Genomic DNA, 8919 nt, shown 5'->3' on the forward strand with positions numbered 1-8919 from the left:
GAGACGAGGAGGGGAAATCTCTCCCAGCAGCCTCAGGAGCAGCGGATTAAAGCTCCGTAATCAACTTGATGTACCTGCATCTGTGGAATACCTGAATAGACAACGAATCATCCCAAATTGAGGAGGTGGACTTTGGGAGCAAGATATATTATTTTTTCCCCTTTTCCTCTTTTTGTGAGTGTGTATGTGCATGCTTCTGTGTGAGATTTTGTCTGTATAGCTTTGCTTTCACCACTTGTCCTAGGGTTCTGTCAGTCCGTTTGTTTTTTTTTCTTATTTAAAAATTTTTTTTCTTTTTTTCTTAATAATTATTTTTTATTTTTTTAATAACTTTATTTTATCTTTATTTTATTTTATCTTCTTTCTTTTTTTCTTTCTATTTTTTCTCCCTTTTATTCTGAGCCGTGTGGATGAAAGGCTCTTGGTGCTCCAGCCAGGCATCAGGGCTGTGCCTCTGAGGTTGGAGGGCCAACTTCAGGACACTGGTCCACAAGAGACCTCCTGGCTCCACATAATACCAAACGACGAAAGTATCCCAGAGATCCCCATCTCAACACCAAGACCCAGCTTCATTCAAAGACCAGCAAGCTATAGTGCTGGACACCCTATGCCAAACAACTAGCAAGAAAGGAACACAGCCCCATCCATTAGCAGAGAGGCTGCCTAAAATCATAATAAGGCCACAGACACCCCAAAACACACCACCAGATGTGGACCTGCCAACCAGAAAGCCAAGATCCAGCCTCATCCACCAGAACACAGGCACTAGTCCCCTCCACCAGGAAGCCTACACAACCCACTGAACCAACCTTAGCCACTGGGGACAGAAACCAAAAACAACAGGAACTATGAACCTGCAGCCTGCGAAAAGGAGACCCAAACACAGTAAGATAAGCAAAATGAGAAGACAGAAAAACACACAGCAGATGAAGGAGCAAGGTAAAAACACACCAGACCTAACAAATGAAGAGGAAATAGGCAGTCTACCTGAAAAAGAATTTAGAGTAATGATAGTAAAGATGATAAAAATCTTGGAATTAGAACGGGGAAAATACAAGAAATGTTTAACAAGGACCTAGAAGAACTAAAGAGCAAACAAAAAAGGATGAACAACACAGTAAATGAAATTAAAAATTCTCTAGAAGGAATCAATAGCAGAATAACTGAGGCAGACGAATGGATAAGTGACCTGGAAGATAAAATAGTAGAAATAACTACTGCAGAGCAGAATAAAGCAAAAAGAATGAAAAGAACTGAGGACAGTCTCAGAGACCACTGGGACAACATTAAACGCACCAACATTCAAATTATAGGGGTCCCAGAAGAAAAAGAGGAAAAGAAAGGGACTGAGAAAATATTTGAAGAGATTATAGTTGGAAACTTCCCTAATATGGGAAAGGAAATAGTTTATCAAGTCCTGGAAGCACAGAGTCCCATACAGGATAAATCCAGGGAGCAACACGCCAAGACACATATTAATCAAACTATCAAAAATGAAATATAAAGAAAACATATTAAAAGCAACAAGGGAAAAACAACAAAAAGCACACAAGGGAATCCCCATAAGATTAACAGGTGATCTTTCAGCAGAAACTCTTCAAGCCAGAAGGGAGTGGTAGGACATATTTAAAGTGATGAAGGAGAAAAACCTACAACGAAGATTACTCTACCCAGCAAGGATCTCATTCACATTTGATGGAGAAATTAAAACCTTTACAGACAAGCAAAAGCTGAGAGAGTTCAGCACCACCAAACCAGCTTCACAACAAATGCGAAAGGACCTTCTCTAGGCAAGAAACTAAAAGAAGGAAAACACCTACAATAACAAACCGAAAACATTGAAGAAAATGGGAATAGGAACATACATATCGATAATTACCTTAAATGTAAATGGATAAAATGCTCCCACCAAAAGACACAGACTGGCTGAATGGATACAAAAACAAGACCCGTATATATGCTGGCTACAAGAGACCCACTTCATACCTAGTGACACATACAGACTGAAAGTGAGGGGATGGAAAAAGATATTCCATACAAATGGAAATCAAAAGAAAGCTGGAGTAGCAATTCTCATATCAGACAAAAAAGACTTTAAAATAAAGACAATTACAAGTGACAAAGAAGGACACTACATAATGATCAAGGAATCGATCTGAGAAGAGGATATAACAATTGTAAATATTTATGCACCCAACATAGGAGCACCTCAACACCTAAGGCAAATACTAACAGCCATAAAAGGGGAAATCAACAGTAACACAATCATAGTAGGGGGCTTTAACACCACACTTTCACCAATGGACAGATCATCCAAAATGAAAATAAATAAGGAAACACAAGCTTTAAATGATACATTAAACAAGATGGACTTAATTGATATTTATAGGACATTCCACCCAAAAAGAACAGAATACACATTTTTCTCAAGTGCTCATGGAACATTCTCCAGGATAGATCATATCTTGGGTCACAAATCAAGCCTTGGTAAATTTAAGAAAATTGAAATCGTTTCAAGTGTCTTTTCCGACCACAACGCTATGAGACTAGATATCAATTACCGGAAAAGATGTGTAAAAAATACAAACACATGGAGGCTACACAATACACTACTTAATAACGAAGTGATCACTGAAGAAATCAAAGGGGAAATAAAAAAATACCTAGAAACAAATGACAATGGAGACACGACGACCCAAAACCTATAGGATGCAGCAAAAGCAGTTCTAAGAGGGAAGTTTATAGCAATACAAGCCTACCTCAAGAAACAGGAAACATCTCGAATAAACAACCTAAACTTGTACCTAAAGCAATTAGAGAAAGAAGAACAAAAAAACCCCAAAGTTAGCAGAAGGAAAGAAATCATAAAGATCAGATCAGAAATAAATGAAAAAGAAATAAAGGAAACAATAGCAAAGATCAATAAAACTAAAAGCTGGTTCTTTGAGAAGATAAACAAAATTGATAAACCATTAACCAGACTCATCAAGAAAAAAAAGGAGAAGACTCAAATCAATAGAATTAGAAATGAAAAAGGAGAAGTAACAACTGACACTGCAGAAATACAAACGATCATGAGAGATTACTGCAAGCAACACTATGCCAATAAAATGGACAACCTGGAAGAAATGGACAAACTGTTAGAAATGCACAACCTGCCGAGACTGAACCAGGAAGAAATAGAGAATATGAACAGACCAATCACAAGCACTGAAATTGAAACTGTGATTAAAAATCTTCCAACAAACAAAAGCCCAGGACCAGATGGCTTCACAGGCGAATTCTATCAAACATTTCGAGCAGAACTAACACCTATTCTTCTCAAACTCTTCCAAAATATTGCAGAGGGAGGAACACTCCACAACTCATTCTATGAGGCCACCATCACCCTGATACCAAAACCAGACAAAGATGTCACAAAGAAAGAAAACTACAGGCCAATATCACTGATGAACATAGATGCAAAAATCCTCAACAAAATACTAGCAAACAGAGTCCAACAGCACATTAAAAGGATTATACACCATGATCAAGTGGGGTTTATTTCAGGAATGCAAGGATTCTTCAATATATGCAAATCAATCAGTGAGACCCCCATATTAAAAAATTGAAGAATGAAAATCATATGATCATCTCAATAGATGCAGAAAAATCTTTCAACAAAATTCAACACCCATTTATGATAAAAGCCCTCCAGAATGTAGGCATAGAGTGAACTTACCTCTACATAATAAAGGCCATATATGACAAACCCACAGCCAACATCGTCCTCCATGGTGAAAAATTGAAACCATTTCCACTAAGGTCAGGAACAAGACAAGGTTTCCCACTCTCACCACTATTATTCAGCATAGTTTTGGAAGTTCTAGCCACAGCAATCAGAGAAGAAAGAGAAATAAAAGGAATCCAAATGGGAAAAGAAGAAGTAAAGCTGTCACTGTTTGCAGATGACATGATACTATACATAAAGAATCCTAAAGATGCTACCAGAAAACTACTAGAGCTAATCAATGAATTTGGTAAAGTAGCAGGATACAAAATTAATGCACAGAAATCTCTTGCATTCCTATACACTAATGATGAAAAATCTGAAAGTGAAATTAAGAAAACACTCCCATTTACTATTGCAACAAAAAGAATAAAATACCTAGGAATAAACCTACCTAAGGAGACAAAAGACCTGTATGCAGAAAATTATAAGACACTGATGAAAGAAATTAAAGATGATACAAATAGGTGGAGAGATATACCATGTTCTTGGATTGGAAGAATCAACATTGTGAAAATGACTCTACTACCCAAAACAATCTACAGATTCAATGCAATCCCTATCAAACTACCACTGGCATTTTTCACAGAATTAGAAGAAAAAATTTCACAATTTGTATGGAAACACAAAAGACCCCGAATAGCCAAAGCAATCTTGAGAGAGAAAAACGGAGCTGGAGGAATCAGGCTCCCTGACTTCAGACTATACTACAAAGATACAGTAATCAAGACAGTATGGTACTGGCACAAAAAGAGAAATATAGATCAATGGAACAGGATAGAAAGCCCAGAGATAAACCTACTCACATATGGTCACCTTATCTTTGATAAAGGAGGCATGCATATACAGTGGAGAAAAGACAGCCTCTTCAATAAGTGGTGCTGGGAAAACTGGACAGGTAGGTGTAAAAGTATGAAATTAGAACACTCCCTAACACCATACACAAAAATAAACTCAAAACGGATTAAAGACCTAAATGTAAGGCCAGACACTATCAAACTCTTAGAGGAAAACATAGGCAGAACACTCTATGACATAAATCACAGCAAGATCCTTTTTGACACACCTCCTAGAGAAATGGAAATAAAAACAAAAATAAACAAATGGGATCTAATGAAACTTAAAAGCTTTTGCACAGCAAAGGAAACTATAAACAAGACCAAAAAAACCCTCAGAATGGGTTAAAATACTTGCAAATGAAGCAACTGACAAAGGATTAATCTCCAAAATTTACAAGCAGCTCATGCAGCCCAATAAAAAACAAACAAACAACCCAATCCAAAAATGGGCAGAAGACCTAAATAGACATTTCTCCAAAGAAGATATACAGATTGCCAACAAACACATGAAAGAATACTCATCATCATTAATCATTAGAGAAATGCAAATCAAAACTACAGTGAGATATCATCTCACACCGGTCAGAATGGCCATCATCAAAAAATCTAGAAACAATAAATGCTGGAGAGGGTGTGGAGAAAAGGGAACACTCTTGCACTGTTGGTGGGAATGTAAACTGATACAGCCACTTTGGAGAACAGTATGGAGGTTCCTTAAAAAAACTAAAAATAGAACTACCATACAACCCAACAATCCCACTACTGGGCATATACCCTGAGACAACCATAATTCAAAAAGAGTCATGTACCAAAATGTTCATTGCAGCTCTATTTACAATAGCCAGGACATGGAAGCAACCTAAGTGTCCATTGACAGATGAATGGATAAAGAAGATCTGACACATATATACAATGGAATATTACTCAGCCATAAAAAGAAACTAAATTGAGTTATTTGTAGTGAGGTGAATGGAGTTAGAGTCTTTCATACAGAATGACGTAAGTCAGAAAGAGAAAAACAAATACAGTATGCTAACACATATATATGGAATCTAAGGGGGAAAAAAAAGTTCATGAAGAACCTAGTGGCAGGACGGGAATAAAGACACAGACCTACTAGAGAATGGACTTGAGGATATGGGGAGGGGGAAGGATAAGATGTGACCAAGTGAGAGAGTGGCATGGACATATATACACTACAAAACGTAAAATAGATAGCTAGTGGGAAGAAACAACATAGCACAGGGAGATCAGGTCTGTGCTTTGTGACCACCTAGAGTGGTGGGATAGGGAAGGTGGGTGGGAGGGAGATGCAAGAGGGAAGAGATATGGGAACATATGTATATGTATAACTGATTCACTTTGTTATAAAGCAGAAACTAACACACCATTGTAAAGCAATTATACCCCAATAAAGATGTTAAAAAAAACAAAACAAAACATAAAAAACAGCACACATATCACACAGTCAAGCCCCGGAAGATGGGGAAATGCCTTAAGTCCCCCACTTCGGATGACATCTCCCTGCCTCACAAGTCTCAGTCCGACTGGGCTAGCTTTGGCAAAGGGACGGAGCTGGATCAGGAGCCGCTGCTGCCATATCTGGATCTAGTTCCAGTTTTTGTCTATCATCCAACACCTAGCCAGACTTGCCTAGCAACTCAGCTGAGAGGAACAAATAAGGATAGCTCAAAGAATAGGCCTCATACAGCATCAGCCTAAAGGAGTTTATGACCCTGGAAGAAATGGATCAGAAAAAAGGATCCAAGGGACTTCCCTGCTGGTGCAGTGGCTAAAGACTCTGCACTCCCAATGCAGGGGGCCCGGGTTGGTTCCCTGGTCAGGGAACTAGATCCCACATGCATGCCGCAACTAAGGGTTTGCATGCCACAACTAAGGAGCCCACCAGTTGCAAATAAGACCCGGTGCAACCAAATAAATAAATAAATAAATAAAAAATAAATAAATAAAATAAAACTAATATTAAAAAAAAAGATCTGGGAGTGTGTGATCTGTATGATGGACTTGGTTTATGAGAACCCAATTTGATTTCTGCTGTATATGCAGATCACCTGGGCTGTACAGATGACTGGCTGATGAGATCCTTCACGTGCCCCTCCTGCATGGAGACAGTTGACGCAGCACTACTTTTATCCTACAAGACTAACTGAGCCAGTGTCTCTCACCTGACTTCAAGTGAACCATCATTTTTGGTGGTTTTGATCTGTTGTCATTGAGCCCAAAGAGCCAGGGATTAGGAATTAAGATCATGCACGAAAGTTTCCTAAAAATTCCTGAACGGCTGCAGGGAAAATGTTGGGGAAAAGTACATGATATTTTAGAAATTTAGGGGGAAAAGTGGATGGTATTTTTTTGTAAAGCCTTCACCCAGTGTTTAAAAATATAATTGTATTTAGAGCTTGTTATTGCTCCAGTACATAAGAATTGTGTAAAGTGTTACAGCAGCTATATATGTTTAAATTGTGTGTCGAAGATTGAGATAAAGATAGTGGTTGTTTTTCCTAAGTGAGATAACTTTCTTCTTCCCCCTACCCAAATTCTTTTCTGAAGTTGCTGGCATTTGGATCAAGGTTTTATTAAAAGCTACATTTTATAACACTGGCACAAAAAAAGTAGTTTTAAGCTTGTTTGCATAGTTCTTTTTTTTTTTTTAGAATAAACAGAGCATTTATTTTTTACTTTATAGGAACTCCACAAGTTAAGGTCCCATTGTTCTTTTGCTGTGATTGTTGTTACTATTGATGTTGCTGTTTTCTGTCTTTGCTGGTTCTTTCTAATCTACCATTTGTCATTATTGGCATATGATCATCTCAGGGTCACAAGATGGCTGCTGTAAAACCAAGTATCATATTCTCACAAAACAAGGAGAAAGCAGAAAAAGAGTCCAAATGGTCATTTTCCTAATGCATATTTATCTTTTTTCAGAGAAAAATATCATTCTCATAAGCACAATAACAGCCTTCCCCTAATTATTCATTTGCCAAAACAGATTGATATGACCATTCATAAGTCAATTCATGGCAAAGAGGGATATGAGAATGATTGTCTTAGCCTAACAAGGATTTATCCACTAAAGCTGAATGCTTCACTCCTGAAAAAAAATCATAAAGTTCTATGAGCAAGGAAGAGCTAATAAGTGACTGTTAAGTAAACCATCAGAATTGTTTGTCCAAGACCATATGATTCTTTTTTTCCACTGGAAATGGAATTCATTACCTTAGGTCTTTTTAAATAGTGTACTATTACTGTTGGGGCTGGCTCTGTGCTTGAAAACCAGTTTATTTATAACTTGTTACAAGTGCTATATCTGTTTGCAGTTAAGAAATGCAGAATTCAAAGTGATCTCCTAGCTTGTAAGCAAACTGAGATTCATTGTCCCTCTTCTATAAAAAAAAAATGAGTCAATGTGTCCAGAAACTAACTCTAGTAAAGTGGGGTTTAACATTAAAAAAAAAAAAAAAAAGTGAGGGTGGAGCCCTCATGAATGGGATTAGTGTCCTCATAATAAGAGACAAGAGAGAGTTTACTTGTTCTCTGCGTCTATGTGAGGATGTGATGGGAAGTCTGCAGTCTGATCTGCAGTCTGCAGCCAGGAAGCAGGACCTCGCCAGAAGCTGAATGTGCCAGCATCCTCATCTTGGACTTCCAGCTTCCACAACTGTGAAAAATAAATTTCTGCTGTTTATCAGTCACCCAGTTTATGATATTTTGTAATAACAGCCTGAAAAGACTAAGACAGGGTACTGCTGACATGGGAGGACCTTCCATGTCCTAGACCTCCCGACACATTCTCAGCCTTCCTTCTATTTGCCATCCTGCACTTGTGTTTGTGATAGCTAGGCCTCTGACCCTCAGTCTGCCACTTGGTACCACACAGAGGAAAACTTTCATCCCTTTTCCTCAGACCATAGCTGGTGGGCCAGGAGAGGAACCACTGCGCCTCAGCTGGTGTGCCTGATTCCACTTCCTTGACATCTTGGAGAGAGCCGATCCCTGCCTCTTGTGGGCTGTTTGGCTCCACTGAACCTTGTCATAATTTGCACTGCTGAACTTACCAGTCATGGGAGCATTACTTGCTTGAGAGACCCTTGAGGACAGAGGATGGGTCTTATTCAACTCTGACACACAGGAGGGTGGGTATTGAAATTTCTCCACGCTGATTCATAATAGGCTGTTTCCTTGAGCTACCAAAGTGCCTCCTCCCCTTCTTGTCCAGGCTACACCTACTCCTCCCCAAGAACCTCTCCCAAATCCACTATTAGCTAATGCTCCAACCCTTTACCAGAATCC

The 8919-nt window shown here is 38.6% G+C and overlaps 1 pseudogene across 1 annotated transcript; it reads left to right on the forward strand.

The window, feature by feature from the left end:
- The first annotated feature begins 6016 nt into the window (after nt 1-6016).
- On the forward strand, nt 6017-8122 carry LOC309616351 (RING finger protein 11-like; annotated as a pseudogene). Its single transcript has 2 exons — nt 6017-6370; nt 6604-8122. The product of its transcript is annotated as an RING finger protein 11-like (transcript).
- The last annotated feature ends 797 nt before the right edge of the window (nt 8123-8919 follow it).

The sequence above is a fragment of the Balaenoptera borealis genome, assembly GCF_965194805.1.
Source record: "Balaenoptera borealis genome assembly, chromosome: 19".
Taxonomy (NCBI): Eukaryota; Metazoa; Chordata; class Mammalia; order Artiodactyla; family Balaenopteridae; genus Balaenoptera; species Balaenoptera borealis.